General features: G+C 39.7%; 3 pseudogenes; all 3 read left to right on the forward strand.

Annotated features, from left to right (window-relative positions):
- Positions 1-794: 794 nt before the first annotated feature.
- LOC108619997 (lysosomal aspartic protease pseudogene) lies at positions 795-2,117 on the forward strand (annotated as a pseudogene).
- A 1,512-nt stretch (positions 2,118-3,629) lies between these two features.
- Positions 3,630-4,946, forward strand: LOC108619998 (lysosomal aspartic protease pseudogene; annotated as a pseudogene).
- A 1,422-nt stretch (positions 4,947-6,368) lies between these two features.
- On the forward strand, positions 6,369-7,804 carry LOC108618350 (cathepsin E-A pseudogene; annotated as a pseudogene).
- Positions 7,805-9,484: the final 1,680 nt, after the last annotated feature.

Here is a 9,484-nt window from a genome sequence, read left to right on the forward strand (position 1 = left end):
TATTTACATTTACATATATATAAATATGAATGTCTATTATAATAAATTATTTATGTATATAATATATATGTATATTAATCAATTATTTAATATATTTTTATACAAGAAACCAATGGAATAGAGGTCCATCTATTTTAATACCCTTAACTCCTAGGGCTATGGGGCAATAACTCAGAATTGGAATTCTAATGTAAAAACTTAAGACAAATGACTCAAGTTTGAGATCGATATTGATTGATGTGATGAAATTTGAAAGAGTTGTTGGTTATTTCAGAGTAATTTTGACTAAATATGGGATTTTCCATAACTAAAAATCTATAGATTATTTCAAAGTAACTTGATCTAAATGTCGGATTCACTGGAAAAAACATAAACAATATAAAATAAAACTAACAAACAATAATGCGTAATAATAGAACAGGAATGCTATAATCTATAGACAAGTCAGACATAAATATCTTTAGGGTTATCAGAATCGGCTATGGAGTACCAATTGTACTGGAGGGTTCTTGAGTTTCCCGAGAGTCAGGTTAGCTTTATACAATTACGCGTAATAGAAAGGCAATTGAAAATGAATAAAATATATATATATATATATATATATATATATAATATATATGTTATACAATATGTATATATATCATACAATAGAGGGATATCAGCTCAAGCAATATGTGATAAGTAGTCAATCGAAACTGTTGAGACAGTATCATAGACAGATCTGTGGTGTGATATGATTGTACAGTGCCTAGGCCAATATTGATAACCGATTTTAGTATAAATATCAGACTAATCACTCGTCTAGAATTAGTCGAAATTTAGTAGACACCAATTGAAAATATGCTGAAATCAATCACAGTCCTTGCTGTGGTCCTGGCCGTGGCCAGCGCCGAGCTCCACCGTGTGCCCATTCTCAAGCACGAGAACTTCGTGAAGACCCGTGAGAATGTCAAGGCCGAGAAGGCCTACCTGCGCGCCAAATACAATCTGCCCAATGCTCGCCTTAACGAGGAGGAGCTCTCCAACTCGATCAACATGGCCTACTACGGCGCCATCACCATCGGTACTCCCCCACAGAGCTTCAAGGTTCTGTTCGATTCGGGCTCCTCCAACCTGTGGGTGCCATCGAGCACTTGCTGGTTCCTTGATTTGGCCTGCATGAATCACAACCAGTACGATCACGACAAGTCCTCCACCTACGAGGCGAACGGCGAGAGCTTCTCCATCCAATACGGCTCTGGCAGCCTCTCCGGCTTCCTGTCCACCGATACTGTTGATGTCAATGGCCTGGTGATCAAGAAGCAGACCTTTGCCGAGGCCACCTCTGAGCCAGGCAACAGCTTCACCAACGCCAAGTTCGATGGTATTTTGGGCATGGCCTACCAATCCCTCGCCGTGGACAATGTTGTGCCACCCTTCTATAACATGGTCTCTCAGGGTCTGGTTGACGATTCCGTCTTCTCGTTCTATCTGGCTCGCGATGGTACCTCCAACGAGGGCGGTGAGCTGATCTTTGGTGGCTCCGACTCCTCTCTGTACACCGGTGAGCTGACCTACGTGCCCATCTCCCAGCAGGGCTACTGGCAATTCGCTGTGGACAGCATTTCCATTGATGGCCAGACCTTGTGCGACAACTGCCAGGCTATTGCTGATACTGGCACCTCTCTCCTGGTTGTGTCTGAAGATGCCTACGACATTCTGAACAATCTGCTCAACGTTGATGATGAGGGTCTTGTCGATTGCTCCGCTGTCGATTCGATGCCCGTGCTCAACCTCAACATTGGTGGCACCAAGTTCACCCTGGAGCCAGCTCAATATATCATCCAGTCCGATGGCGAGTGCCAGTCAGGCTTCGAGTACATGGGCACCGACTTCTGGATCTTGGGCGATGTCTTCATTGGCAAGTACTACACCGAGTTCGATTTGGGCAACAACCGCATTGGCTTCGCTCCAGTTGCCTAAGTATTGAAATAAACGAATCCCTAAATGCAAAATAACATGTGGAATTTTTTTTTGACCTGATTTCGTAAATAGAAAAAACAAATGTACAAAATTTTACTGTCTCTAAATATGTATTATAAATATGGCAAAATTATATTAGATGTGATTGAAAACAACTTGAAATTCTATTTTTATTTCTATAATAATACTGCGTTTTATATTTTGTAAGATAAGAGTGCTCTGAATGGAGCTATAGAAACGAAGACCCCTTGTTTGTATTTAGTCTGGGAATGTCTTTAAACAGTTCATGAAAGCAGTTGTTTATGTAAGATTTGAGATTGAACAATATTTGAATCTTTTGAGTAGACGAACTTAAATGTGTAGAATGACATATACAGTAAAATGGTTTCAATTGAGCGTAAAATGTCTATAAAACTGTACTAGAAACATTCCCTTAGAACGTAGCATAAAAAAATACTTACATAACTTTAGGGCGATAGTTTTCTGAATTTAATTGGAATTTGTTACTAAATCTAGCCAACAGAACTGATTCTTTTCAGAAAGGTAAAGATCTGGATAGAATTGGAGCTCGCGACTTTTTTTTGTCGAGTTGTCCAGTAAAAGTCAATAATATCATAATTTTACGGCATATATCTCTCCTCGCTCTCTTGCACTTCTACAAATCTTGGCTGGATAAGCATTATTTGAACTTTGTATTTAGGAATCATTCGTATAGAAGTGATTGGATAAGCTTGAAAGAGGGCTTCGGGGACGATGCCAAAAATATGTTATTTTAGACTATGAATTCTTCAGCAGAACTATTATATGTATTAGTATTATTCTTTCTTACAGGCGAGTCTCGATAATTTGTATTCTAAATCGAAAATCGCTTTAAATTAAAAAAAAAATCTATTCCTTTGAAAGAAATTTGTTCTCAATATTTCTGATGAATCCTTTTGCCATTTGGAATTATCGGGATACTACTGTATTTTTATTTTCATTCAAATATTTCCATGCTGAAATATTATTCTATAAGTTTTGATCAATTCATGACAAGAACTTATGGAACTTATTTTTTGTTTATTATGATAGCAAATTGTAATAATGTATAAATATCTATATATTTTTAGATTTAACTACATTTATATTTTTATACACATACATATTTATACATATTTATTTTTGCCATATTATTAGTTTGGCTGACAATATTATTCTTGACACGTTAAATCAGAACAGGCGATCAATAATGTGAAGAATCAGATTAGACTGCCTATAAAATCTAAATGCTGAGTTTGACACGTTATACTAGAGCTATTTGTAGTAGCCCATAGACGTGTGTAGGCTCAAGTGCTACGGAGTTTTTATCATTCGAGTGTTAGAAAGACCCTGCGATAATGCTGAGACCTTTAACTAATGCCCTCTTAAAACTAATATATATATATATATATATATATATATATATATATATATATATTTTTTTTTTTTTTTTTTTTTTTCTGATACACAGCTGCAGAAGCTATCGACTGTCATTTGTTGAGTGAGCAATCTGGTAGATAGTGAGGGCAATCGATTTTATTAAATTTTTTTGATTGTTCGTATTTGCAATTCATCAGCTTAAAGATATTAACAATCTTATCGTGGGATAGATAGTAAATTCGTTTTGGTATAAATACCAGACTAAGCACCCGTCTAGAATTAGTCGAAATTTAGTAGACATCAATTGAAAATATGCTGAAATCAATCACAGTCCTTGCTGTGGTCCTGGCCGTGGCCAGCGCCGAGCTCCACCGTGTGCCCGTTCTCAAGCAGGAGAACTTCGTGAAGACACGAGGCAACATCAAGGCTGAGCTCTCTCACCTGCGTGCCAAGTATGGCCTGCCAGTGGGTCGCGCTGTCGAGGAGGAGCTCTCCAACTCGATGAACATGGCCTACTATGGTGCCATCACCATCGGTACTCCTCCACAGAGCTTCAAGGTACTGTTCGATTCGGGCTCCTCCAACCTGTGGGTGCCATCCAACAACTGCCCCAGCTATGCCTGCAAGGTGCACAACCAGTATGACTCCAGCGCCTCCTCCACCTACGAAGCGAACGGCGAGAGCTTCTCCATCCAATACGGCACTGGCAGCCTCTCTGGCTTCCTGTCCACCGATACTGTTGATGTGAATGGACTGTCCATCAAGAAGCAGACCTTTGCTGAGGCCACCAACGAGCCAGGCACCAACTTCAACGACGCCAACTTCGATGGTATTTTGGGCATGGGCTATCAGTCCATTTCTCAGGACAATGTTGTGCCACCCTTCTACAACATGGTCTCTCAGGATCTGGTTGATCAGTCTGTGTTCTCTTTCTATCTGGCTCGCGATGGCACCTCCACCCAGGGCGGTGAGCTGATCTTTGGCGGCTCTGACTCCTCTCTGTACAGCGGCGACTTCACCTATGTGCCCATCTCCCAGGAGGGCTATTGGCAATTCACCATGGCCGGTGCCTCCGTTGAGGGCTACTCCTTGTGCGACAGCTGCCAGGCTATCGCCGATACTGGTACCTCTCTGCTTGTGGCTCCAGCCAACGCCTACGAGCTGCTGAATGAAATCCTCAATGTCAATGATGAGGGTCTTGTCGATTGCTCCACCGTCAGCTCATTGCCCGTGATCACCTTCAACATTGGTGGCACTAACTTCGACCTGAGCCCCTCGGCCTACATCATCCAATCCGACGGCGAGTGCATGTCGAGCTTCCAGTACATGGGCACCGACTTCTGGATCTTGGGCGATGTCTTCATTGGACAATACTACACCGAGTTCGATTTGGGCAACAACCGCATTGGCTTCGCCCCAGTCGCTTAAACAGTAAACGAACCTTCCGTGAAAGCAAATAAAGTGATATCATAGAGCATTATATTCACTTAGTCTTGACTAACGTGTATCTATAATATTTTGTAATATCAACTTGTTTGTTTCTCTTTTTTTTTTCGTTTAAATTATAAAAAATAATGTTGCTATAATCTGTATTTCTTATTGCTGTTCGTGAATCAAGCAAGCTTATTTTGTATAGATAATTTTCTATCTATGAAAAAATAACTTGATCTATACAATTTTGGAGTTTACCAAACCAGCTAGCTTTTAATATTGGCTTTGGTATCTAATTTTGAAGGCCTATTGGTATCAAATTTTGTTATTTTGGCCATACGACTCAACCTTTTCAAAGCCCATCAAATTTCCCATTGCAATAAGTTATTTGTGATCGGAAATAAATTATTAATTGAGCATTAGATGAAAAACTGCATAAAACTTGGATGGCTTTCGTGCCTAATGATTTCCCCTTGGTAACTTCTGTAATGTTTTCATTTTTAAGACTGCTGACTAAGCTCACCCTGCAGTGTCTTGTGCTTCTAGTGCCACGTCATCAATGATGACAAACACAGTTTGAGTTGACCATTCGCAGTGCTGTTGTCTAAATCCTTTGCTACTAGATATGAGAGATACTCCGTATTGTGAGCGGCCCAGATGAAGGGTATATTAGTGTTGCGCTTGTGTATGCAAATGAAAATAAGATTTTTAAATTTATATGAGCAATCACTAGTTTAGTTATTTAATCAATGAGTATATAGTATATTGTTCAGTCGGATAAAAACTTATACGATCCTGTAGACAGTCCAGTATTCAATCAGTCAATCAATCCTGCCTAAAGATCATCGATGAATAATTAAATAATTGCTCATTCAAACTTTACATCCATCAATCAGTCAATTTTAAGCCAAAATATGAATTACTCAGTCGATGTATCAATCAGTTAGTCTTAAGAGAATCAGTCAATTGATCGGATTGTCAGTCATCAATCAATCAATCAACCTCATACATCAATCGTCCTCATCCATCAATCATTAATTTATCAATCATCAATTATCGATCATCAATCAATCAATCAGCAATCAAGCATCAATCAAGCATCAATTATCGATCAATCATCAATCAATTATCAATCAATTATTCATTTACAGCTTCAACAAAAATTCAGTTACTATGTCCTGTGCCTGTGAATCAACCAATTAATCAGTCACTCAATCGAAATACAATCACATAGACAGTTAGCTATCAAATCAGCAGCTCAATCACACATAAATTTGCATTACTATGTTCATAAATGAAGTTTATAGTATGTAGCTTCTTATATCCACTCATAGCCTATGCACACGGTATCTATGCGAGTCACTTGTTTTAATGCTCTCTCACTCTCTCCCTCTCTCTCGCTCTCTGAGTTAATTTTTGGGGGACTTTGTTAGGGCGCTTAAAATGCCATCAATGAGTTTCTCTTTTAAGTTTTTTCGATATAGGCAATCTTATCTATGTCACAGATTTTCAGCGATTTGATTGATTTGCCCGGTGCGATAAGCAAACAAGCGCCGGTCATATAAAAGTGCGTGGTATCTGGCATTCCAACTTTAGTATAGCAAATAAACACGTAATTGGAACAGCATGTTGAAGCTAATGCTACTGCTGTACGCCCTGGTGCTGGCGCAAGCCGGTGCCCACCTGCATCGTGTGCCCATCTATAGGCAAAAGAATTTCGTCAAGACAAAAGACAACATCAGGGCCGAGGTGGCGTTTGTGCGTGCCAAATACGGTGCAGTGTCAGCAATTTCCACGGCAGCAGCCAACTCTACGACGAACACGACCAAGGAGCAGCTAGTGAACGACGTGAATATGGAGTATTATGGCATTATAACAATTGGAACACCACCGCAGACCTTCAATGTGCTATTCGATACGGGCTCATCGAATCTGTGGGTGCCGTCGATTCAATGCGCGAGCGCATCTTGCCAGGATCACATGAGCTTCAATCCGACATTGTCGACCACCTATACGTATACGAACGAGATGATAACATTGAAATACGGTACAGGTGGCATGTCGGGCTTTCTGGGAATCGATGTGATCAATGTGAGTGGCTTGGTGGTAGCGAATCAAACATTTGGCCTAGCCACCACTGAACAGAATAATACATTTGTGAGCGACGGCTTCGATGGCATTTTGGGCATGGGCTATGCGAGTTTGGCCGTCAATAATGTGGTGCCGCCGTTTTACAATATGTTGGCACAGGGTCTGATCGCAAATCCCGTATTCTCGTTCTATTTGGCAAGGAACGGCACCTCACAGCAGGGCGGTGAATTGATACTTGGTGGATCGGATCCATCGCTATATAAAGGCAGCATGACCTATGCGGATATTACGGAACAGAATTACTGGCAATTCAATATGGACAGTGCGATATTAAATGGTCAAGTTTTGTGCACCAATTGCGCGGCTATTGCCGATACGGGCACCTCACTATTAGTGGCACCCATGGATATCTACAATAAGATTAAAGTTGTGCTGGGAGTCAGTTCGGATGACACTATTGATTGCTCAAACACATCGAATATGCCAACTTTTCTGTTTACCATTGGTGGAAAGGTATTCGGTGTGCCCAACTCGGCGTATATCATTACAACGGATATTGGCTGCATACTGGGCGTTAGTGGCATGGAACAACAGTTTTGGATACTTGGCGATGTCTTTCTGGGGCAGTATTATTCGGAATTTGATTTGGGCAAAAATCGCATTGGATTCGCTTCAGTCAGTGGAATGAACTATACTACGGGCGGTGGGGCGTCGAACCTGAAGCAGTTGCGTCTCCTCGAATTTGCTGCATTGTTGGCTGTGCTCTGGAAGGTCCTGGACTACATCAACTAAGAGAGTATTACGTATCTAATTATTCAGTTTTTTTTTTTTTTGTTTTGTTAAATTATTATCATAAATCTCTGTACTGATCTAATATGCAGTAATATCGATCTGAAATAAAGTATGTTTATATGCTAAGCAATTAAAATGAACGATTTAGATGGAGCTTAACAGGCAAAGAGGTCTATGAGAAGATGAACCCTAAGATCTGAGATCAATTGATCTTTACTTAAAATCTTGTGATGAATTATGAGATACAAAAGTCGTTCAAAGAACTGAAAGTTTAGTCTGTAAATAATATAATATTTTTTGAGTAATATCTAGAGCTACTTTTGTGGCTTGAGTTATTGACTTAAATATCATTTTTTTTATTGGCTTATAATATTTTGCACAGCAATTGGGATGATCCGCTCTTAAATCGTCAGCTGATTGAGTTGCATCTGGAAACGGGAACCGTTGCACACGAATGAAGAAGAGCGAAAAAACTGAAGCCAGAACAAATTGAGGACTGCAGATTCTTTTCATCTTCTTGTGGCGCTTAATTGGGCCGCCGTTGAGCGTGATTTATTGTAAAAAAAAGAAGAGCGAAGTAAGAGATGAATTTTTGCAGTTGCTGAACTTCGAAATGTACGCATTATTTATGTGTTGTTATTTGGATACCCTGTATTGCCAATTGGCAACGGTTCAATGGCTCGCTAAGACACATACATAATGGCAAACAGATAGAAAATAGATTCTAGACAAATAAATGTATAGACAATATAGATATAACATAAATAAATTTCAGCCAATCATGTGTAGTTCCATTTTAAGATTTCCATAACAATGTCGAGCAATCTAAATATTTTTTGCAATTATTTTTAAGATTATAAAAGCTTGAACTAACAGATATGTTAAACGTTTCAGCATATTGCAGCCTAGGCCATTGCATACAGGGTATCTTCTAGTCGCGCACTTTGCGCATTTTAGCTCACTTTTTACTGTTGTCAGGGATTAGGAACTACACTCGCAGCTCCCACACAGAACAAAAAATGCAATATATATACACATACATATATATATATATATATCTTATGGATCGAAAAACTTTGTTGGTGGGCCAAAGAACAAAGGAGCAAAACTTTAATGAGCGTTGGGGGTTTTAATAAGTGCAATTGCCGGGCTGGTTAGCTGGCTGGATGTGCTCGGTCAGCTTGTTGGAAATTTATTGGCCAAGCAATTGCACAGTTCGAAGCTCATCAAATAGCAATAAAATATCATTTGTTGTAATTTGAGGGGACCACCAGGCGGCCCTATATCTTTCGAGCTTTAGCTGAAGATCGGGCTGAGCTCAGTTGCGTGGATCTGAGATTATGATCTGTCGCTCTTACCCTCGCTCTCTCTCTCTCTCACCTTGACGTTGTCTCTTTCTTGGAGCAATCTGTCTCATTAGAGTTGCCAGAGTGCTTGATTTATTGTTGTTAGGCACAGTTGTTGTTGTAGCTGTTGTCGATAAATCACATTAAAATATTTGCTAAAAGCGAAAAAGTTAAGTGGAGAAGAAGAGCTGAGCCAGACACCGATTGGCTGGTTCTTTTGGTCTTGACAAATCTCTAAGCGAAATCAGTTAACAACTTAACTAATGATTATCAATGTGTGCTTAAGCAACAACAACAACAAGAACAACAACAGCAGGACAACAGCCAGCAACAACAGAAACATCCAAGAACAACATTTTCGATAAGCGAATGCAACAACTTTTTGCCGCAGACCACAACAGATCTGCAGCAATCAAACAAAGATATAAATACACATACATACAAGGATATAAACACACACACAC

Source organism: Drosophila arizonae, chromosome X (genome assembly GCF_054131065.1).
Source record: "Drosophila arizonae isolate 15081-1271.41 chromosome X, UAZ_ARI_1.0, whole genome shotgun sequence".
In the NCBI taxonomy this organism is placed as follows: Eukaryota; Metazoa; Arthropoda; class Insecta; order Diptera; family Drosophilidae; genus Drosophila; species Drosophila arizonae.